Consider the following 22850-nt stretch of genomic DNA (forward strand, 5'->3'; position numbering starts at 1 on the left):
TCCTGGGTACCCACTCTGCTGGGCCCTGGGCCAGCTTCATACCCTGCCCCGGTACAGCTTTTGGGTGGCTGTTATGAGCTCCGTCTAAAAGGTGGGGAAGCAGAGGTTCAGAGAGGCTCAGGGACTCCCCCTAGGTCACCTGCTGTCACCAAGGCATTGTCAGGCCTCTACCCTGGGTCTGGCATCTTTTCAGGCTCCTATGTGGAGGGAGTGAGGGAGAGTCTGAGGAAGAGGGGGAGGGCGGCTGGCGTCCGCCAGAAGCATCAAACAGCTGCTGACTGTGACTTTCCGGGGAGGGGATGTGGGTGGGGGGTGGCTTTCTGAGCTGGTCCTGTTCTTTCCCCCCCTCCCGTGGGAGAACCCTCGCGAGGAGAGGTTCCCACCGCGCGCCCCCTCCCTGCAGAGGCCGGCAGTTTGCCTTTTCAGAGGATAATTCCCCATTATACAGAGATATTTAGCCTAATAGAAGCCGACAGATCATTCAGAGCAGTAATGTACTCCGGCTTCAAGCGTTTAGTTTCCTCAGCCTGAACTCTCAGATTAAAGGCTCCTTGCCCGCGCCCGCCCCACAACGATGCCTGTGACCTTGACTGCAGTGATGGGGTAGGTTCCTCCCTCCCTCTTTCCCTCCTCCTTCTTTGCGGGCTTCCTCCTCCCTCTCTTTCTCTCTCTCTCTTTCTTGGAAAAAAAAAGGTATTTTCCTTCTTAAATATTCAGTGGTGAGGCTGTTGCTCAAAGCCTGCATGCTCTGAGGACAGGCGGGTTGTGCTTGGCCGCCAGCAGGGCCCAGGGACACCCGGCTCGGCCTCACGGGGCTGGAGGGTATGCCGTGCGTGTGGGCAGTCTGTGTGCTACACCCACTGGCTGGGCGTGGGCCGCGGAAGCTGGGCAGACAGTCTTGCCTGGGGCTAGGACCAGCCCCCTACTCCCTCTGCCCACCCCTGGCCCCTGCCCCAGGGCGGACCCCCCCGGGGCCTGGCCTGGGACCCTCCGAGAATGGGAGACTCCTAAGAGGGGAGTTTTGTCTGCCGCTCAGGCCTGGACGTCTGGGGAAGGACCCAGGCAACACTCGGGGCAGGTTTGAGGGGCAGAAGGCAGCAAAGGTGGCACTTGGTGGCCTTTCGTCGATCAGGAGGGTGGCTTCGGGAGCTGTCTCGTTCCGGCCCCTGCAGGAGCCACTTGTCGGTTCATCCGTCCCCACTGCCCCGTGTCTCTCTGTCTTGCCATCTCACCCCTGTCTTCTGCCCACCAGGCCACCTGTCCGAGCCGCCTGCTACTTCTGCACCAACAGCACGGGGCACGTGAAAGCGCCAGGTGTTTGGATTCAGCTGGTCCTGGGTTCAAACCCTGACTCCAGGACTTACAGGCTGTTTCTTCTGTTCCATTTAATATTTTGAACTTGGACAAGTTCCTTCATCTCTCTGAGCCTTCATTCCCTCACCTGGAAAGTAAAAGGATCCTGAGGGCTCAGGGCATGCTGGGGCAAGGAGCGGTACCAGGTGCGGCTGCCCTGCAGGTCCTCTCCCCTAGGTACTCCCACCGCCTCTGCCCAGATGCCCTCTCTTCCTCTCTCTTGGCCCCTCTTGGCTAGGAAGGGGGAAGGTGGCCAGGAGGGGTGCCTGGCAGGGTGGGGTCCGCTTCTCCCATTCACAAGCCACCTGTGTAAGTTTGAGGAGAATGAGGCCTGGGGGAGGGACCCTTCTTAAGTTCACTTCCTGGGCAAGCCTAGTGTCTGGATGCAGGTCTGGTTTGAAGGAACCCACACAAGGGGCTGTGGCTGGACCACCACGGGACGGAGCGGGGAGAATGGAAGAGCAGGGCCTGGGTAGCCAGGGAGGAGAAGCCTTCTGGGCTGGGATTCTCCTCCCAGGTTCCGGGGGGTTGGGCAAAAAGAACCTCTAACCATTGGGAATGAGGAGTCTTGGCACCTGGATGAAATCCCACGTGGTGGAGAGATTTCTACTCCTTCTGGGGCAGGGGTGGTGGGATGACCATTGAGGGTGCAGGAGGGGAAGGCCCCCTAGGTTTTGGGCCATAGAAGGAATCTGGGGCTGATGTGCTGTGGGAACTTGGGCTGGTCCCATTTCCTGTCTGGGCCTCCGTTGCCTCATCCTATAAATAGGGTTAATCATCCTGCTCTGGGATGGGCAGAAGATCCAGTTAGAGAATATATGGAAATGTGCAGTGATCTATAATGTAGTACTAATAATAACTGTCATTATGGTCATTACCTTCCTTTCCCTTCACTCTCTCTGACACCCACTTTGCCCTGATTCATATGGTGATAGAATTAAAGAAACACATGGCTGAAAGCAACTTCCCCATTTAGTGCAAAATCCCCACCCAACATACTTGGTTCCCAGACTTCTGCTTGCATGCCCCCAGGGACAGGGAGCTCACTACTCCTCGTGATGGACAGAAATCTGTCTCCCTAGAATCTTTTTTTCCCACTGGGCTTAGCTTGGCTCTCTGGGCACATAAATGCTAAGTGTCTTTGTCAGGGACCTAACATCCTGACCAGGCCTTTTGAGACGTCCCCAGGGAACATGGTTCCAGGCCCACCTCTTCCTGTCAAGATCCCCATGGGCAGATTTCACGTTATCAAATACCTTCTAGACAGGCACACAGATGCCTGGGCATGGCTTTCTGGAAGTAGGTGCACTGTCTCCAGAGCTGAAGCAACTGGCTTACCTAACCTCTCTGTCTCCTGGCCACCAGGCTCCGCAGAGTCCATGACCAGAGTCCCTGGCCTCTCTGTATAGTGGTTCTTGGAGCTACTCAGCTTACCCAGGTTCTGGTAGCTCTCTTTTATATACTGTGGCCCATTCCTAGGGTGCATGGAAGGCCTTGAACAGGGGACCCTGCCTCCCTAGTTGACCCCTCACAGGCTGGACCTACCTTCAAGGTTTCATCCTAGTCTCTGCCAAAAAAGTTGTTCCGGGCAGGGCCAAGGACCGGCGCTGCCACGGCCAGGGCCGAGTCCTCCCCCAAGAGCCAGTGTGACCCACTCTCCCACATTCTTGGACATGGTTATTTAGCTAACCACTGAGTGAGCTTTCTGTCTCCTACATGCATGTCATCGTACATGCATGTCATCCTTTCAAACAGCCAAGAGGGGACGTGTAGTTATCCTGCAAGATTCTTTGGTAAGTGAACTCAAACTTGCCATTTTCTTTTTGTTCTGTGCAGCACTTCTAGAATTTCTTATTAGAATGGATGGCAAGCTTACCGGTCTAAGCCCGAATTGGCTTTTTTGGCTCCCTTTTGAAAACAAAAGGGGAAGGATGCTAATATTTACAAATGCCAGTTCTTGACATGTCTCATTTCACTGACCCTTCATCACAGCCTTATGTGGGAGGATGGTGGTTGCCACTCGGGAGACGAGGGGGCTGAGCGCGTCCGGGGACGTGGAAGAACTTCCCCAGGGTCCCACAGCTAGCAGGGGGGCTAGCAGGGGCTGGTGCAAGGGCTCTGAAGCTGGCTTTTCCCCAGCCTCACTGCTCACAGGTGCAGCCAGCTGGGGGCCGGCTCTGGGCCAGCCCCCGAAACCCCCTCCTATCCTGCCTTTTCGGACAGTCTTGTCAGCCTGAGGGCGGGACCCGGTCTTGCTCCTCCTCACGCACCACACACAGGACAGGGAACGGAGCAGGGGCTCTGGGAGTAAGATGCCTCAGGGGCACATGAGCCTCGGTGTGGGGGGTGGTATTTGCTCATCTGTGCCAATCGTGCAAATCGTATGGGGGGGTGGTAAAAGCAGGGCATGTGTGCGGTGGGAGATAAGAGTCATCCGTGTTTCCTTTTCTTACCCCCACTCCCTCACATCCAGCTCACCCGCCAACTTCGGAGGAGCTGGCCCTGCTCCCGCACGCACCCTGAATCCGTCTAGTCCTCCCTCACCTGGGCCCAGACTTGTCGCTGTGTGTTGGCAGCTGCGGCAGCCAACCCACTGGGCCCTTGCTCCCGTGCCCGCTCCTTTAAATCCAGCCTCCACTCAGCAGCCCCAGGGAACTTTTCACAGTGAAGAAGACCTCACAGCCCTTCCCTAGTGACTTTTCATCACCCGGGAGGCGAAGCCCAAGGCCCTGACCTTGGCCCCAAGGCCCCGTCCTTCCTCTGCGGCCTCATTTCTCACAGTTGTTCTCACCTCTGCCCACCTCCTGCCAGGCCCCAGAAACACCGGCCTCCCACCCGCCTCTGCTCTCCTCCTCCGGCTCAAGGTGAGACTGGTTCCTTATCTTCTAGGTGTGAATTCGGGTATGGCATCTGCACAGAGACCTTCCCTGACCCACCAGCTAGCCCCACCCCAGGACCTCTCTCTCCTGTTACCTGGTTTGATTATCTTAATTGTACTTGTTGCTCTTTGCAGTTAACTTCCTTGTTTATTTGCTAGTCCCCCTCCCCACGAGAGCATCAGATTTGTCTGTTTTGTAGCCCACTGAATTCTCAGCATCTATAATACGCCTAGCATATAGTAAAGGCTCAACAAGACGTGGAGAAAAAATGAAAACGCAGAAACATGTAAAGGAGAAATAGCAAATTATACAATTGTGGATATGGTAGCATATCGTTGATGATGTAACGATTGTGTGTGTGAGAGTGTATGTGGGTAACCTGGGAATCATCTGCTCCTTCATTGAGAGGGCTGGCCATGAACCTGAAGCACGGCATGCATGAACATATGGGTCACACGTGTGTGTAGGCACGTACCTGTCTCGCTGTTCGGTAGCAGTGTAACCTCTGCTGAGGTCTTTCACCCCTTAGGCCTCAGTCTGTCCACCTGTGGAGTGGGGTTGGCTGGGGCTGGAGGCAGAGGCCCGGATGCCGTGGCCTCTCGAGGTCAGCCCTTGCCAGTGGCTGGACCCCACAGGCAGCAGGCCCACTGGCCGACGGCGCTGTGCAGAGGGGCCAGGAGGCGTTTATCCACTGGCCCACGGCGCTGTGTGGAGGGGCCAGGAGGCGTTTATTGAAGTCTGCCTCCACCCGGGGCCGCTCCCCACTGACCTCTGAGGTGAGGATCTCGCCCAGGCAGGAGGGAGTGGCCAGGGTGACAGGAAGTGAGCAGAAAAGCCTGGAGACAGGAACTTTGCTTCTGGGAGGTGGATTCACAGTGGAGGTCTCTTGGAAGCATCAGGAACTTGACCTTGATATGTTTTCATTTTGTGTGTGTGTGCTTGTTTTTTAAAGACAGATTTTGAGACATTTATTTTATTTCTTGAACTTTTTTCTTTCAATTGCCATAAAAAGAATTTTTATGAAATTTAAAAGGGAAAACACACACACACACACCCACACACACTTGTTTTCACCCACCCAAGGCAACAACTGTTCCTTCCCTGTCTCCTTGCCCTTTTCCTGTGAAGACAATGCTGGAACCTTGCCAAATGTGCAGGGTGTCCAGGGGGCTCTTGACCTTAGACAAGTGGCTTCATCTCTATACCTTGCTTTCCTCGTCCAAAAAAAAAAAAAAAATCAGGGCATCATAATTGCTCCATCTTATAGTTCTTGTGCAGATTACACAAGTCAACATCTAGAAAGCACTGTGAAAGGTGCCGGGCACTTTGTATGTGTTTGTTAAATAAGAGGAGTAAATAAATAGAAAGGAAGGGGCACCCATGATGTCGCCATCATGGCAAGAAGAGGCCTCCGTGGAAGTCTGGCCTGAGGGTCAGAAAGCGAGAGCGCAGGCCCCGACTCTGCCCTTACTCCCCTGTAACCAGGAGCACGCGTGGCTTCTCTGGACTCCGCTCGTCCATCTGTAAAGTGGTTATGTCATCAGCCCCCCACGACGCTGCGGCATGGGGCGGGGGGGTCATGGCTGTGCGGGGCTCAGTGCATGCGGGGCCCCGGCCACCGCTGCCGCCCGCCCTCCCCCCACCCATCTTCTCCGTTTTCTTGCTCAATGTCATTAGAGCTCATGGTTATCACTGTTGACGGCCGTGTAATAGTCCTTCGAGTGGAGGTGTCACGATGCACTTTGTCATCTCTGTTGTGGGATGGTCGGGCAGCTTCCGGTATCTTGCTGTTATAAATGACCCTTGCATGAACATCTGTGTGCCCGGAGCACTTCCCTCTGATGGATGATTTCCCCAGGCAACTTCAGGGACAGTGGTTGAGGCTGCTTTGTCGGGAGGACGGAGGGATGGGCCAGCGGCAGTGGCTGGGAGAGGTGGGTCCCTTCCAAGGTGTCCTGATAGCGTGCTCGGGGGGGGGGGGGGGCGGCAGCGAGACGCGCAGTGTGAGCCCTGAGCATGGTGGGGAAGGCAGGGCATCTAGTGTGACGGGGCCGAATGTGGTGGGAGGGCATGAGGCCACCGTGGGGCGGGCAGTGGCACTAGGAGCCGGAGGAACAAGGTCCTGCCTTGGCCTTTGTGTCTCTGTCACACACTCTGTCTGTCTGACCTTGAGCAAATCCCTTCCTCTCTGTGGACCTCCGTTTTCCTCGTGTGCTGTGGCGAGGGGCTGGGCAAGGCTTGGTCCAGAGCTGCACTGTCTCCTCTGTTTGCCACTAGCCACCTGTGGCTGTTTTGATTTAAATATAAAGTAATTAGATAAAAATTTTGAAATCAGTTTCTTAGTCACACCGTCCACGTTTCTGAATCCAGTCGTGGCTAGTGGCTACCACACTGGGCAGCACAGGTATAGAACGTTCCCTTCACTGCAGAAAGCTCTGTGGGACTGTTGCTGGTCAAGAGACATTTCCAGAAATCCAATCAGCCCTAATGTGCTGTGGTTCAGGATCTCTGTCATCATGCCTTCTTATGGAACCAAGAAGAAGGCCGGCAGCCCTGAGCTCAGAGGACTCATTAAGGGCCTAACAAGGCTTTGTGACTTTACACAGGCCAGGACCTCTGGTAGCGTCTAGAGTCTGAAATATCCATGCCTGCTTCTCTCCCCAGAGGTCTCAGTGTGGCCTCTGAGAGAAGCTGGGCAAGCGTATGGGCCCCAAGAGGGTTGGCCCCAGCCGGGGACAGTGCCCAAGGGAGGCTGGCATGAAGACAGAGTAGGTGGTCTCCTGATTCCTCAGGTGGGAGGGCAGCTGGGGGGCAGTCGGAGTTGCTCTCTGCCCCCGCCTGAAACGTCACTGGTTCCCTCGGGGAAAGCATTGTCCTCTCTGGGATTCTTTTAGAAGTCTAGACTAGGGAGCAGAGAAGATGGCCACCTGGCTCATCTTGCCCTGCTCTGGCTGCCTCAGGCCCTAAGCCGACTCTGGGCACCTGCTGGGAGAGGAGCCATGAGAAGTGAGCCCAAGCATGAGGGTGAAGCTGCTTCTCTCCCCAGCAGTAGGCACACACGCGCTGGCTACCCAGGGATTCTGGCCACGCCTGTCCCCCACCTCTCCCTTCCTGTCAGAGGGAGCCCCTCCCTCCCACAGTTGCTTTTCTGCAGCCTGGAGGTGTCACAGGGGGAGGGAGAGGTACGGGGTGGGGGCAGGGTATAGTGAATAGGGGAAATACGAGGCGAGGTATGAGGAAATGAAGAGAAACTTGGCTCTCACCTTTGCTGAAGTGTAGCTGCCTTGTGCCCTACCCCCACGCCCATGGGCCCCTCTGTCCCCCTATAAACCCCACTGCTCACTCTTGTTTCTCCTGTTTTCCAGGGATCCCATGGCCATGTCCTGGCTGCCCTGAGTCTGTGAGGCCACACAGCCCCCCACCTGCATCTACAGGGCTCTGTCCCTGTGCAGCCCCTGGACCAACTTCCAAACCCACTCCTCACCCCAGCCTGGGGACTCCTCAAGCTTCAGGACTCAGAGGGGCACAGTAGCAGTCACGGTAGGTGGCATCCCCACTCTGCTCACTCCCTGGCCCCTGGGGATCCTCAGCTGGGCCTTCTTGGTCTCGGGAATAGGAAAAATACCTTTCTGAACACTGTGTCTGTCAGAATCCCCTTGGTTGCAAGTAGCAAAAAACCTGTTTAAATAAAATAAAATTATCGGCTCATGTAACTGAAGGGTCCAGAGGTAGGTTGGGCTTCAGGCAGGGTTTGATCCAGTGATTCGAACAATGTGACCAGGACCTGTTTTCTGTCTGTATTTCTATGCTTCACCTCCACTCCTAGGAGCATTTCACATGACTTGGTCACAAGATGTCAGCCAACAGTTTCTGGGGCAACATGCTTCCAGGTTAAAATCTGGGGTCAGGGTTGGAGACAAATTCTGCTTTCTTGATAGAACAAATAAAAGTCCTGGGGTTGATCTCTTGGGCCCTATTGGATCCTTGTTTGGATTGTCCTGACCCTTTAACTGGGTCCACAGGTCCTGGAAACATAAAGGGGCTGGGGGTCAGGGTCTGTCCTTCCCCAGCCATGTGACCAGGAATGAGGGGAGGGTGTTTCCCAAAGGAAGCTTGGGGTCTAGCTGGTGGAAGGAGTTACCCCCAACTGAGGGAGACAAGTGACAAATGATCGGTGGAGTCTGTCCAGCTTGGACAGCTTGAAGGCAGTCCCAGATAGATGCAGATGTGTGGTCTGTCCTTGGGCAAATCCCTTTGCCTCTCTGAGCCTCAGTTCCCTTATCTGATGATGAACCCCTGATAAGGGTGCTATCAGAGCTACTTGAAATGATGTATGGGAAGCATGGGCATCTAGCAGGTACTCCGTAAATCCTGCTTCTCTTCCCCTTCCATTTCCCTCCCGGGGAGTTTGGAACACCCTGTTTTCTTAAATGTGGAAGGAGCTGCAGAGCGAGAATTGTCAGTCAGGATTCCTAGAAGCAAAGTCTGAGACAAGGATTTGTGAACATGAGACTTACGGAGCATGGACTCTTGGGAGAAGGGAGGAAGAGAAGAAATCGGCGCAGGAATGAGAGCCCCGGAGTGAGGGAGATCATGGTCTCAGGGAAAGTCTAGGCTTGGGCTGGCCCCGGGGGCCCTGGAGTAGAGTTGACACCATAGACTTGCCGCCCACACGGGGTGGCTGGGCTTTTGTACCCCTGTATCAATCAGTCACTGACTGTGGGCCGTGCCTGTGGTCCTGTAGTGGCCCCCGTTGGCAGAGGGCAGTTCTCTGGAAAAGGGGGTGCCGTGAGCTGAAGCAGCCCACACTCCCAGCGACCGGGGAGGGGCTCTGGGCAGGCACCATCTAGTATAGGAAGGTGGGACCCGTGTCCCCGACCTGGCCCGTCCTGGAGCCCCCTGGCCTGCTGCCTCCTCTGGCTTTGGCTCCTTCTGCCCCAGCTGGCAGGGCCAGTCCCTTCCACCCTGGGGTCTGGTGATGGCGTGGACCTTCATCCCCTCCTTTCGAGAAGCTTTTTCCACCCCAGGCCTCCTTGTCCTCCCTCTGCCCCCGGCCTCTTCCCCTCTAATTGTTTGTTTTTCCCTTCAACCTCAGCCATGCGATTCCCCCACCTGCTATGCCCTTTCTTGCTCTCTACCCCATCCTCTCTTTAGGGCCTGTGTGGGTCCCTCGCTCTCCAGGAAGCCTCTGCTCACTGCTCCCCCCAACTTGCTCTCCTGTAGTCCTTCCTCCAGCTCCACCCTTTTTACAGATGGAGAGGCCAAGGTCCAGTGTGCACTCCCTCATGAATACTCTGGGGTTTCCAGCAGCAGTGCCAAAGTGTGTTGCTCTCTTTGCCTTGGTTGCTAGGAAGCTCATAGCTGGTTTGTGGCCCATGTCTAGAAAGTGCTCAGAATGCTGGCGTACAGTTGCTCAGTGGCCTTACCTCTGGCTTCTTCTCTCTCATTTTTTTCTTCTTCTGATTTCTTTTCTTATTTTTCAGCCTGTGCTCTTCTCAGCAGCCTCAAACTCTTTTAGAAGGTGGTGGGGTATAAATTATAAATAACCAAGACTGGCCTTGGTTAAAGCATTCAGCCAAGTGCGAGGCTTTCCCCTTCCTAAGGGCAGCTGGAGAGGGAGGGTCTCCCCCAAGGCCCTGGGCTGAACCTGTCCCCGGGGAGACACCCAAGCTTGACCATGGCAGGCCTGGTACGGTGCCCACCCTGCCCTCCGTGGGTCAGGAAGGACATTGTTCTGCTTCCCAACTTTCTCCTTCCCCCCTTTTCATCTTATCAGAAGCTAATGAAAGAGGCTGGGAAACCCAATCCTCTGGTAATTAAATTTACTTAACGGGTATTCAAGTGGAGTAATGAGAAGTTTAATGCAGTGATTAGATTTTTCTTTAATTAATTAAAATGAGAACCATGTGTCTTGCCAGCAAACCAGCTTGACCCTCTGTTTGAGAGCAGCAAACAGAGATGGTGGAGGGCTTGGCTGCGTGGGTGGGGGTGAAGGGTGGGTGCAGCCCCCGTTCTTGGAAGTAAGCCTGGTTCTGCTGCCCACCCAGGGCAGCCCCTGGTGCAGCCCCCATTTCCGAGCTGCGAGAGCCTGGACTGGGCTAGGCCTGAGTCTCCGGGGCTGAGGGATCCAACATTCCCCACACTCAGAGCTGAACACTGACCCAGAACAGAGGTTTCAGAGAGGGGCTTAAAGCAAGGAGCACGGTGGAGGGATTTCAGGCCCTGCGAGTGGTGGGGGCATTTTGGGTATCACATCTCATTGCATGGGCCAGTGGACACCTTTACCTGCATGTTCAGCCAGACCTGGCTTTACCTCCGTTGGCTCTATCTGGGCTAATGGAGTGAGGGCCGTGGGGTGGATAATCAAGAAATCTGAGATAACCCGCAAACCACTCCTCCTTGACTTGGGAATGCATCCGTGCCAGAAGGACGGATCCTTGCTACATTTCCGAAGGCCAGTTAGGACTGCAAGGAAGTACTTCCTGCCTTGGGCCACTTTTGCTGGGGTCAGGTGGGGGCTGGGGTAAAGGGAATATGGGAATCCCAGCATAGCTGTGTGAGGTAGAGCATAGGACGGGCCGTGCCAGGGTAGAAGGTGGGCATAATGAGGACCCAGAAGACAGGCCCCTGTACCCGAAGGGCAGAACATGTTTTCAAGCAGTGGGTGTAAGGCTGGGGAGAGTCCTGAGTCTTTCATGGTGGGGAGGCAGAAAACTTCCTTTAGTGAGACCTGACCCTACCCCCACACTGAGCCTTGATCCTGGACAGACTGAACCTTGATCCCAGTCCTAGAGGAGCCCTGACCCCAGCCCCACACTTAGCCCAGCATTGTCATGGATTTGCAAACAGAGTAACTAACGAGTGCTGGGGTGGGAAGGGTGAGCAGCCCTGTGTGTCCATCCTCACTGCCAGCTCTCTTGCCTGTGGGCAGGATTCCTGTGCCAGGCCCCACACTTGTCTCTGGAATGGCCAAGATGAGTCAGATCCCTGCCCACAAGGCTGGTGGGGGAGGTGACAAGCAAACAGGCACCGAGTGATCAGAGCTGAGGTGGGGGAGACCCAGAGGGCTGGGGGCTCTGGATCCACACTAAGAGCTTCCTCCAATGGCAGGTGGGGGAGAGGGGCTGAAAGCGGGGCCCCTGGGGGAGGCTGAGACTGGTCTGCCAGAGGTGAGGAGGATGGTGCCCATGGCGGTGGCTGCAGGGGCCTTGGGTGAGCAGTTGTCCCTACGAGAACTGGCTGGGACGCCCCCAGGCCACCCTAAGCTCCTGGTGAACCAAGGGCCTCTTGTGGAAAGGGTTGACGGAGTACGGGGCACTGGGCCGATAACGTTACCTTACAAGGCAAGCAGTTTTACCCATCTCATCCAAGAGGAAAGAGGTGCTGAGCCCGCACTAGCCCGGTGGGGCGAGTTCCCAGAGCTTTCGGGCCTCCAGGCCGGGCTCACTGCTGTTCCTGTGCATCTGCCAGGGAATGGACTTGCCCTGGGGGGCAGGAGGCCTCCGCTTCTGACTCCTCCACCCCTACCTGGCTGGGCCCGTCAGACTGGCATCTGGGGCGTGAGGAGTGAGGGAAGCGGAGGGTCCCAGCTAGGGAGGGGATGAGCCCCAGGCACGAGGCTCTCCTGCTGTCTTCATCCCTGCCCCTCCCCTCTCCTGACTCCACTGGATTCCTCCCGATTCTTCTTCTTCCCCATTTCCTTTCTTCTTTCCTTTCTGAAAACCCAGGCCTAGAGAAACCACCCAGCCTACCCACCCACCACTCACATGGGGAAATCGTCAAGATCGTGGGGCTCTGCCTCTCATCTGTCTTTAAGGTTAAAGGGTCTGAAGTCACATTATCTCGAATGTAAACACAGGATGGCACTTGGACACTTTCTGTGGCCCTGCGCACACACAAGTTCACACTCCACAGGAGATGGCCCCAGGGAGCCAGCCCTCTGTCCTCAGGCACCATGCTCCCCCTCCCTAAACCACTGTCTCACTGAATCCTCAGCAGTCTGGGAAGGTACTTATCCAGGTGAAGGAAGCAAGCAAGGTCAGGAACTAGGCCCAACTCACACCGCTAAGTGCAAAGGTGAAGCTTGCCTGACAAGCTCAAATCCTAGACCAAGCCACCCCTCCAGATTAGCCCCTCTTGCTTCCGGGCAGCTCCCCCTCCCTCCGTCTCTCCAAGCCTCCCCCCACCTCCCTCCCCATCCACTGCCACATCCCTCCTCCCTCCTCGCTGTGTCCTCCAGCCAGAACCAGTGACTCTTCCCCAGCCCGCCCCACGCTTTCCCACCCCCAGGCCCTCGTTCAAGCTGTTCCAGCCCCCTGGAGTTCCCCTCCCCAACTCCATCTGCCCAAACCCCCTTCATCTTTCCAGGCTGGGCCCAAATGCCACTTCCTTCATGGAGACACCCTGTCTGCTGTCACTGCAGTCAGAAGTCACCCACCACCCTCCCTGAGCACCGTCCTACAGCTCTTTCCTGCCCCCGCCCCCCGAGCCTCCTGGCTTTCCTGTGTCTGACTTGGTAGCTATGTGGAAGGTGGGGCCCCGGCTTCCCAGGCTAGGTACCCCCAGGGCCTGGCACACACTAGGTGCCCAGGAGGTAGCAGGGGCCTTGCTTTGGGAGGGGCCACACCTCTGCAAACTCGACCCTTTCCTCGGCAGTCCTGGGCCCACGAGCCCCTCACAGCCCTGGTCCCAGCCCCGCGGCCGGCCAGATGCTCACTGGAGCCCTGGCTGGTGAGGTTGGGGGGCCGGCTGGTGGCCCCAGAGGACTTCCCTGGGCCCAGGTTGTGGAGGGCAAGAACAAGGCAAGTCCAGTGCTTGGTGGAGGGCTCCATGGGCACTCTCCCCAGCTCTACTCACTGGCTCTGCCGATGACTGGAATTTCTCTGTGCCTCAGTTTCCTCATCTGTTCAATGAGGTGATGACAAACCTACCTAGGGTTGCTCTGAGGATCAGAGCAGTCAACACAGGGGAAAGCACACAGTAAAGACACAGATACACAGTATGGCTCCCTGACCGTCGGTCGTCACGGTGGCCATGTGAGGGGGCCTGAAGGCAGAGTGTTGAGGGAGAGTTTCCAGAAGGTGGTGACATATGAGCAGCAACTTGAAAGACGAGGCCCAGAGGCAGGGAAGGACATGCTGAGGAGAGGGAACCACACAGACGAAGATCCAGAGGCAGTTTGGGGGACATGCAAGGGTTCCGGCTGTGTCTAGACTTAAGAACAGGTCAAGGGGAGATCCCAGGCTGGTGGCACACAAGGGCTGTGTCCTGAGGGACCTTGGGAACCACACTGAGGAATTTGCCCTGCAGCCTGTGAGGGGCCATGGAATGGGGTATTTTTTCTTTTTTAGTATTTGCTCATGCAAAAACATCGAAATAGTAGACATGTGCCCTGTTAAGTATGGAAGTTCCCTCTTTGCCCTTAAATCGTTCTGCCAAGATCTCACAGTTGTTGGTCTGGTGCCTCCTTCCAGAACTTTTTTCTGTGCCTTATAAACATATTTGTTGTATATTAATTTTTTTTAAGATTTTTTTCTTTTTTTAGTAATCTCTACACCCAATGTGGGGCTCGAATCCACAACCCCAAGATCAAGAGTCACATGCTCCAGTGACTGAGTCAGCCAGGTGCCCCTGTATATTACTTTATAAAAAAAAGAAATACAGTCATATTATGCACATTACTCTACAACTTCCCTTTTTCACCTTCCAGTGTGTTGTGGGCATCTGTCAGTGTCACGGCACACAGATCAGTGGAGTCCCTTTTAATGGTTGCCTAATATTCCCTTATTTGGCCGGAGTGTAATTTATGTAACTAGTCCTGGGCTGATGGAATATTTAGGTTGTCTTCAATCTTTCACTCTTACAAATGACGCTTCAGTGACCATCCTTGTATATATATCTTGCTGACACGTGTAAGCATTTGTGTAGGATGGATTTCTAGACATGGAATTGCCTGGCTGAAGGGTACGTTTATTACATTTTGATAGGTACCGCCACAGTGCTCTTCCAAAAGGTTTGGCCAGTTTACGCTCCCACCCTCGGTATCTGTGGCTGGCCATTTCCCCACACCATCCTCCGCACTGAACATTATCAAGCTTTCTAATTTGTGCTCGTCCAGGAAAATGTCTTGCTGTGGTTTCAACACTCACTTGCCTTCTCCGCAGCGAGGCTGAGCATCTTCTCATGCGGTTGTGGACCTTTTGTATTTCCTCCTCTGTGAATTGACTGTTCATATCTTTGCCCATTTTTCTTTTTCTTTTTTTCCTTTTTCTTATTGATATAAAGGAGCTTTTAGTATATTAGGAATTTTCAAACTTTCTGTCTGAGGTGTGTGTTGGAAATATTTTCCCTAGTCTGCTGTTTGTCTTTTTAACTTGGTTTATGGTCTCTTTGGCCATATAGAGGCTTTAGATCTTTATTTGGTCAAATCTGTCAGACTTCTCCTCAGAGCTTCTGAGTTTCACATCCTGCTTGGCCAGGCTTCCTGGAAGGGTTTTAAGCGGAGACCAGATTGGGAACTGGGAAAGGTTGCTCTGATTGCCACTGTGCAGAGGGCGGGCAGAGGGGGACAGCAAGGCAAGCCGGAAGATAGGAAGCAGCTGAGACCTTTGCGCTGGGGCGGGGGGGCGGGCAGGGGAAAATTAGGGACAAGGTGAGTTTGGGAAATACTCAAGGATTGGCTGCCCATGGTGATAGGATGTGAGGATGAGAGAAGGAGAGAGAAAGGACTTCGGAGCAACGCCTGGGTGTGTGGCTAGGAGACTGCGTGGTGGTGCTCCCACCACCCTGAGTTGGGGACAGGATTAGGGAGGGAAATGCATGCAGGTGAATGTGAGTGTTCACCTGAGCAGGGACACGGCACAGAGGAGTACATGTGTGCATGCACGTACATGCTTCAGGTTCTGGAGATGGGCCATCTGTACTGTGGCTGCACAGAGGGGAGGGGGTGTGGAGTGTCTGTTCCCCGCCAGGTACTGTATGCGGCACCACGCATGCACACTCTGTAATCTCGACTACTGTATGAAGTATGTCTTACGGACAAGGAACCAGACTCAGAGAGGTTAAGTAACTTGCTCAAGGTGACACAGCAGTAAGTGACAAAAAGGGGATTTTTTTCGACATCTTAGATCTGACCCACCCAGACAGAATTGCCACCAACAGCGTGGAGGAACCTTCATTCACTTCTAACCTGACCAACCTGGTTTCATCAGGGACTCTTAGGACAAGTGCAGGAACCACACTGCCTGGGTTGGACATGCAGCCCCATTCCTTACAAGGCGTTACTTCACCTGTCTGTGCCTCAGTTTCCCCATTCTGAAAATGTAGAGAATCACGGTACCCGCCTCGCAAGATGTTCATGGAGATTAAATGTGTTAGCACCTAGGAAGTGCTTAGCCCATGAGGTCTCCTTGGATGCTCTCTGTGATGGGTCTGATGACGATGATGGCAAGGCGTTCACCTTCACCTGTGTCTGTGCCTCTTTCCCTTCTCCTTCCCCTCCATCTTCCCTCCACCTGTCACCTCACCCCTGGGCCAGCTCTTCCTCAATTCCCTGCAGGAACTTTGTCCAACACTTGCCTTTGAACCTCTGTCCTCTGTTTTCAGCCCCCAAGCCCTCGGCAGGCAGTGAATTAAAGCCCAGTCAGTCAGCAAGAAGCATTCAGGGGAGAACGATTCAGGTTGCACTCAGGGGGTCCTCTCCCGGGCAGGTCTAGTTGGGCATTTTCTGCAAGCCCGTGCACTCATCCCAACATTATCTGGTCTCTGAGAACCAGACTTTTCTGCAAGCCCGTGCACTCATCCCAACATTATCTGGTCTCTGAGAACCAGACTTTTCTGCAAGCCCGTGCACTCATCCCAACATTATCTGGTCTCTGAGAACCAGACTTTTCTGCAAGCCCGTGCACTCATCCCAACATTATCTGGTCTCTGAGAACCAGACTTTTCTGCAAGCCCATGCACTCCTCCCAACATTATCTGGTCTCTGAGAACCAGACCATAACAGCCAGATCTAAAACTCCTTCCTCCCTGAGTGGAGATGCTCAGGTGTACTTTCGGCGGGGGGTCTGAGCTGACCCCAGCCCAGGCAACTCTCCCCTCTAGCCACAGCCATCACTGGATCCCTGACTGTGGGATGAGTCATTCGCAGCATCGTTGGCCAGGAAACTTGCCCATAGGAAACAAAAGCAGAAAGTACAGCAGATTCTGTGCAGTTTCTTCCCATTAGCATATCCAAGCAAATCCCATGGCTGTGAGGGTCCGTGCAAGGTGCTCAAACTGGGTTAAAACCTCAGGTCTGCACCCAGTTAAAAATTTCTCACCGAAATCACCAAACTCACCATTATGGATTTCTCATCATCAAAATAAACTCCCAGGTAAATAAATCCTGGTGTTAAAGAATGGAGCAGTTATTGCCTGTTGCTTGCAGGATTTTGTTTTCAGTTGCACGGTTATCAGTCACACCTGTTTATTTTTAACCCAAAGGGTGGCTGACCTTGCTTCAGTGCTTCCCAGGGGACAGTTACACCCAATTACACAGCAGACCCCCCTACCCCAAAGCCTCTGAGAGAGGATTCTTTATGACTGCTTTTGGGAAGCCTGGTCCCTGGGTCTCCAGGGTCCCCAGGTTCCACCAAGCCTGGCTTTGTCCCAGGGGTTTCTTCAACATCTCCCCCCACCTCCAACCCAAGCCCCCTTTCCCCAGTATACCAGTATACCTTTCCCCAGTATATCCCAGGACCTCTGCAGGGTGCTGCACCACGCTCTGACTTCCAGCTAACCTGGCCCAAGTTCAAAGCCAGACGAGCCTTTGGATGCTCGTAAACAAGTACTGACACCAGCATCAGCACTCGTACATAAGAAACTTTTCAAGTTTGCCCTTACAATAGAAGTCTTTCTAGCAGCCACAAGGAAGCTGTATGCTACTCTTTTTTTTTTTTTTTTTTCAGGAGGGGGTGAAGGGGAGGCAGTGTAATCCACTACAGCCAAATCTTACTTCTTGGAAAGAACGAGGAATCACAGGGGCATTCATGGATATTAGGGGCTTTCCTCTTGGGTCGCCTGCCAGAGCCTGCTGTTATCTTGAGGGGCTGCCTCTTCTCCCTGTTCCCTTTATTGTCCCACAGGAACACACAACATTTAAAGCGATAATTGCCAAAGTAAAGTGCCAGTTAAGTTCAAAATATAAATGTATAATTCAGCTTGCTGCTTGCTCTCATTTGTGGCTCCAAGCCCTGTTGGAGTCCCCCAGCCCCCAGCTGTTAATCCAGGGCAGACAAGTAGGGGGCCCCAGGGCCTTTCCAAAGCTGATCCCAGACCTGAGCCAGGGGTAAAGCTCTGAGGATGCCCCAGCCTTTGTTCTAAAGTCAAATTCAAGCCCTTGAACGTAGGCCAAGGCCTCAACTGTCATGGAGATGCTGTCACTTGCATCTGCTCACACCTCCCTTCTCCAGGTGAGAATTGTCCCGGTGATAGATCCTGCTACAGGGCCTGAAACTCCCCCCTTTCCCTTGTCGATAGGGAACCCTTGAGTTTGGGGATTGACATATTTCTGTCCCCCACCGAAATCCTAGTTATTTAGGGCTCCCAAATGGAGCTTGGTTCTCTCACTCAGAAAGTCATCCAAATACGCTCTCAAACCAAATACGGCAAGGTCACGTGCCCCAAGTGGCCAGTGGGGATGCAGTAGGGTAGGCAGAGTTGTGCTGCACAACAGCTTCTCTGGGAACTCTCAGGGATTTAGTACAACAAAGGTTCCCATATCCTTTCTTCCTTTATTTACAGTATGACCTCACATTACTTGTCCAATGTGGGAAGTAGGGAGGGTGGCAGACTCTGGTCCATACAGACATCCAGGGACCCGGGCTGACAGAAGCTCCACCATCTTGTAGCTGCCTCATCTGGAACACGTGGTCTCCATCAGTCACTGTGGCAAAGAAGAAAAAATGGTAGAGTCACACTCTGCTCTTAAATGCCTTGGCCCAGCAGTGACACACATCACTTTTGTTTACAACCCATTGGCCAGAAATTCTCCTATAGCCTCCATTAACTGTAAGGGGGCTGAGGAAAGGGCACATCATACTGGGATGAGGAGGGTGTGGAGGAAATGTGCCCAGACATTCAGCGACCAGTAAAATCTTCTGTACAGTGGGTGTTGTGGGACCCCTCTCAGAGCCAGGGTTTCAGAAGAGCCAAGGCCCTGACTTGCTGTTCATTCTTTCCACCTGAGGTGGCTAAGGCTGGGGAAGCCCAGGGTGTCTGGGAGAGCCTGATGGGAAAAGCTTTGAGGAAGAGTCCCTACGGATAAATAAGCCCCATGGCAGGCCCGGGTCCAGGGCCTCCACCCACCAGGCTCTAGGTTTGACTCCGCCTCTCCCCCCCTTACCCCATTGACTGCTTTCAATACCAACACCATCCCCAAAAATGAATTTCTCAAGAGGAGAAGCAGGAATGAGAGTGAGGATGAGTTCAGTTTTGGAGGGAGAAAATCCAAGAGGAGACTTCCAGAAGCCATTGTGTCTAGTCCGTTTGGGCTGCTCTAACAAAATACCACAGACTGGGTGGCTTATAAACAAGAGAAGTTTATTTCTCACAGTTCTGGAGGCCGGGAAGTCTGAGATCAAGATGCTGGCAGATTTGGTGTCTAGTGGGGGCTCATTTCCTGGTTCATAGACGGCCATCTTTTTATGGTGTCCTTATATGGCACAAGGCACAAGGCACAAGGGAGCTCTCTGGGGTCCCTTTTGTAAGGGTGTTAATCCCATTCATGAGACTCATGAGACCTTCATGACCTAATCCCTCCCCTCAAAGCCTCACCGCCAAATACCATTATACTGGGCTTCGGTTTCAACATATGAAATTGGGGTGAAGGGGACACAAACACTCCGTCTATGGCACACTGGACATGAGCCCAAGCCCAAGAGCATACCCTTGCCATGAGAGAGAGCTGGAAGATACTGTCTTCCTTCCAGGCTTTCATTCCTTCAGCAAATGTGGCCGCTGTGGGCCATAGAGTGTACTGATTACAACTGTGGGGTCTGATTCCAGAACTGGGATTGAAGCTTGGCTTGGCCCCTCATCAGCTATGTGATGTTGGGCTAGGTACTTCCCTCTGCCTCAGCTTTCTCCTCTTAAAATGGGGATATTGATAGTATGATAGTATCTATCTCTCTTAGGGTAAGTGTGAGCATTAAATGAGTTAGTATTTGTGAAGTACTCAGAACAGTGCTGGGCACATGATAAGTACTCTATAAATGTTAACTATCACCACTGCAGCCGCCACCACTATCACCATCATCTTCACCGTCATCATCACCATCATTGTCATCATCACCATCATCATCATCATCATCATCACCATCATTATCACATCACCATCATTATCACATCACCATCATCACCACCATCATCATCACAATCATCACCATCATCACCATCATCACCATCACCATCATCATCACCATCACCCAGTACCAGATACTGTGCTAGGCGATGCGGGAGGCGGGGGGGAGATGTCAAGGTCCCTGCTCTCCCATATGATTGGGAAAATGGAAGATAAAGAGATAAATAATTAAATTAAGATAATAATTTCAAATAGAGATGGTATGAAAGCAATAAATCAGGTATGTGAAAAAATAAAGCCAGGGAGCCACCACTGCATGTCTATTACACTGATATCTACAAAATTGGCAATACCAAGTCCAGGTGAGGATACAGAGCAGCTAGAACTCTCAGGTGTTGCTGGAGGGAATGCAAAATGGTATAGCCACTTCAGAAAACAGTTTGGCAAAAAACAAAACAAAACAAAAAAACCCCACAGTTTGGCAGTTTCTTATAAAGTTAAAAATATGTTTACTGTATAACCCAGCAATCCTACTGCTAGGTATTTACCCAAGAGAAGTAACAACTTATGTTCACATAAAAACCTGTATGTGACTATTGATAGTGGCTTTATTCATAGTTGCCCCAAACTGGAAACAACTCAAAGTCCTTCAGCTAGTAAATGGATGAACAATTGAATACTACTCAGCAATAAAAAAAGAATGAAACTGGGAACAACAAAGAAACAACGAAGGTAAATCGCAAATGCATTATATGCTAAATGAATAAAGCCAGACTCAAAAAGATACCTGTAGATGACTCCATTTGTTTGACATTCTGGAAAAGGCAAAACTATAGAGACAGAAAATAGGTCAGTGGTTGTTTGGGGCTGGGGTTGGCGGGGAGTTGGCTACAAAGGACAGCACCTGGAGAGTTTTGATAGCATTGTTCTCTGTCTTGAGTGTGGTAGTGGTTACATGGCTGTCTGCAGCTTTGAGAACGCATAGAACTGCGCACTAGAAAGAGTAAATTTTACTCTAGGTAAATTATAGCTCAATTAACCTGCCTGGAAAAAAAAAAAAAGCTCTCTGTGAGATTGTTGAGACAGGGCAACCGGAATGACAGATCAGTCAATCAGGGTCGTGTGACACGGGGAAGGAGGGCCTCCCGCACCTGGAGCTCAGGGAGGGCTTTGTGAGGAGGTGCCTTGAGCTGAACCTGGATCAGAAGGAGCCGGGCCTGTGAGGATCAGGAGGTAGTGGGGGCCGTGGGCAGAGGGAGCAGCAGGGTGGCGGTGTGGTTGGCGCTGAGTGAGGGAGGAGTGGCCGGCTAGCCAGAGACCCGCAGGCTCGGCCAGGGGACTGGCATGGATGGTGGGGCGTCCTCCTGGAAACTTGCAGGGGCTGTTGTGGGTGGTGGGGAGGCTGGAGCCAGACATCCTGGGTTGAGTAGTACAAGCCCATCTTAGCGGCACTAACCTTCCTGTTCTTCCCCTGCAGTGCATGCTGGGACCGCGACTGATAGGCTGCTGCTCCCTGGGCCCCCAGAGGCTGATCTGTTTGCCTCCCGGTGCCGTCTGACCCAGGTAGGGGGAGGGCAGGGGGGCTCCCACTGCCTCGTGCCTCTGCTTTGGGTGGGAGGGCTCTGGGAGCGAGGAGTGGGATGGGCCTTGGTGAATGAGCCCCTGCCAGGCGCGATGCTGTGGGACACGGCGGGGGGGTTTGAAGGCTCTGGCCACAGCAGGGCCTGCTGGGGGGCTTGGGGGGTACCGAGAGGCCCCAGGACATATCATTCTGCCAGCCCAGTTGTTCTCTGACATGCTTGCTCTCTGCGGTCTGTTCAGCATCCTTTCCCGGCACGCGCTTGCTAAGTACGTTGGCTGTGGTAGCTTCTGCATCTGTGGGGCTCCCTTTGCTGTCACTCTAGCTTTTCTCTGCCAGAGTCACTGCACCAGCCTTGTGTGTGTGCTTCCATGAGTGACGGCTCTTACTCTGGAAGGCCCCAGCTCTCTGCAGGACTCCCCCGGGGCCGGGGTGCTCCTCCCGGCACCAGGAGCAGCCCAGCTCACTTTTACTCCACTTGGCGTTTCTCTGCTGCTCCTGGGCGCCCTGGATGGAGGCTTTCTGCTTAGGGCCAAGAGCTCCAAAGGTGGGCTGGGTTGTGGGCTAGGCTTGCCAGAAAAATTTACAGGATGTCCAGTTAAATTAGAGCTTCATACAGATAACAAATCATTTTTTAGCATAAGTATATCCCCAATACTGCATTGGATATACAATTTTTGCTACATCTGACAACTCTAGTTGTCTGGCGCCCCAGTCCCCCTCTTCTTCTGACGAGTCCTTGATGGGTCCACACGGGCCCCCTTAGATCAGCTGCCTCCAGTGCCTAAGACGGATGTCCTGGAGCCGGGGGGGGGGGGCGCAGGCCTGCTCAGGTCACAATCAGTGGACATCTCCTGATCCCCCAGGTTCCACAGGCCAGCCCTGGGCAGAGACCTGGGGGTTCCCGCTGGAGGCTGTTGAGAATGTTCTCAGGGTCCTTGCCCTCCCCTGTGTGGCTCTCTGACAGCAGAGTCCGGGCTGAGGAGGTCATGGGGTGGAGCCGGCTGGGCCTCTGTGCCCGTGAACAGAGCTGTGAGACAGGGCTGGAGCTGTGAAAAGAACCAAGAATAGAACATTGTTTCACGAGCTTGGAACCCAGAGTGCTTGGGGTGCAGGGGGTACAGGTGGGGGGTAACAGGGGTAAGACAGGGCCAAACAATGGAGGGCTTGCAATGTCCTATTTCTGCATCTTGCAACACTGGGGACACAGGGGAAATGTTTCCATGGCAAGTGGAGTCATTTTTCTGACCAGTAAGGTAATGTTCTCCATGTGTCCTCTACCTATCTATCTAACAACCCGAAAGTGTTTAAAGCATGCTGTTGGAGCCCTTCCCATAATCTCTTCCTCCCCAGGACTAAACGCTGCTAACTAGTTCAATATATCTCCCTCCAGACTCTTTTTTGGTGCACTTAGAGATGTATTTTAAAACTCGCACTCTGTCACGAGTTTTCACCTAACAACATACTGTATAGATCATTCTAGAGTTCTTCCTTAGCCTTTTATGCCCATTTTTGAGTGATCTTTAAGTTATGTATCAATGATCAATCCTGCCAGTGGCCATTCAGGTTATTGCAAGTGTGTGGCTGTTTATAAACCTCCCTCAGGGAACCTCCCCATTGGTACCTCTGTGTGCACTTGTGTTATGGGTCCTTCAGGAGTGTTTCTGCAAGTGGACCGGCTGGGTCAGACGGCACACGC

General features: G+C 53.3%; 1 protein-coding gene across 7 annotated transcripts in view; it reads left to right on the plus strand.

Annotated features, from left to right (window-relative positions):
- Window positions 1-22850, plus strand: part of LINGO1 (leucine rich repeat and Ig domain containing 1) — a 189732-nt gene that overhangs the window by 106739 nt on the left and 60143 nt on the right. For 2 of the 7 annotated variants that reach the window (XM_027570673.1, XM_027570681.1), the window contains 3 exons: window positions 7598-7772; window positions 20191-20304; window positions 21050-21135. The gene's annotated coding sequence lies outside the window, so the exon portion shown is untranslated. Of the gene's footprint in view, window positions 1-479; window positions 604-7597; window positions 7773-19724; window positions 19853-20190; window positions 20305-21049; window positions 21136-22850 lie in introns of those variants that run through there. The other 5 variants (XM_027570680.1, XM_027570679.1, XM_027570674.1 and 2 more) reach the window with 5 other exon arrangements.

Source organism: Zalophus californianus, chromosome 6 (assembly GCF_009762305.2).
Source record: "Zalophus californianus isolate mZalCal1 chromosome 6, mZalCal1.pri.v2, whole genome shotgun sequence".
In the NCBI taxonomy this organism is placed as follows: Eukaryota; Metazoa; Chordata; class Mammalia; order Carnivora; family Otariidae; genus Zalophus; species Zalophus californianus.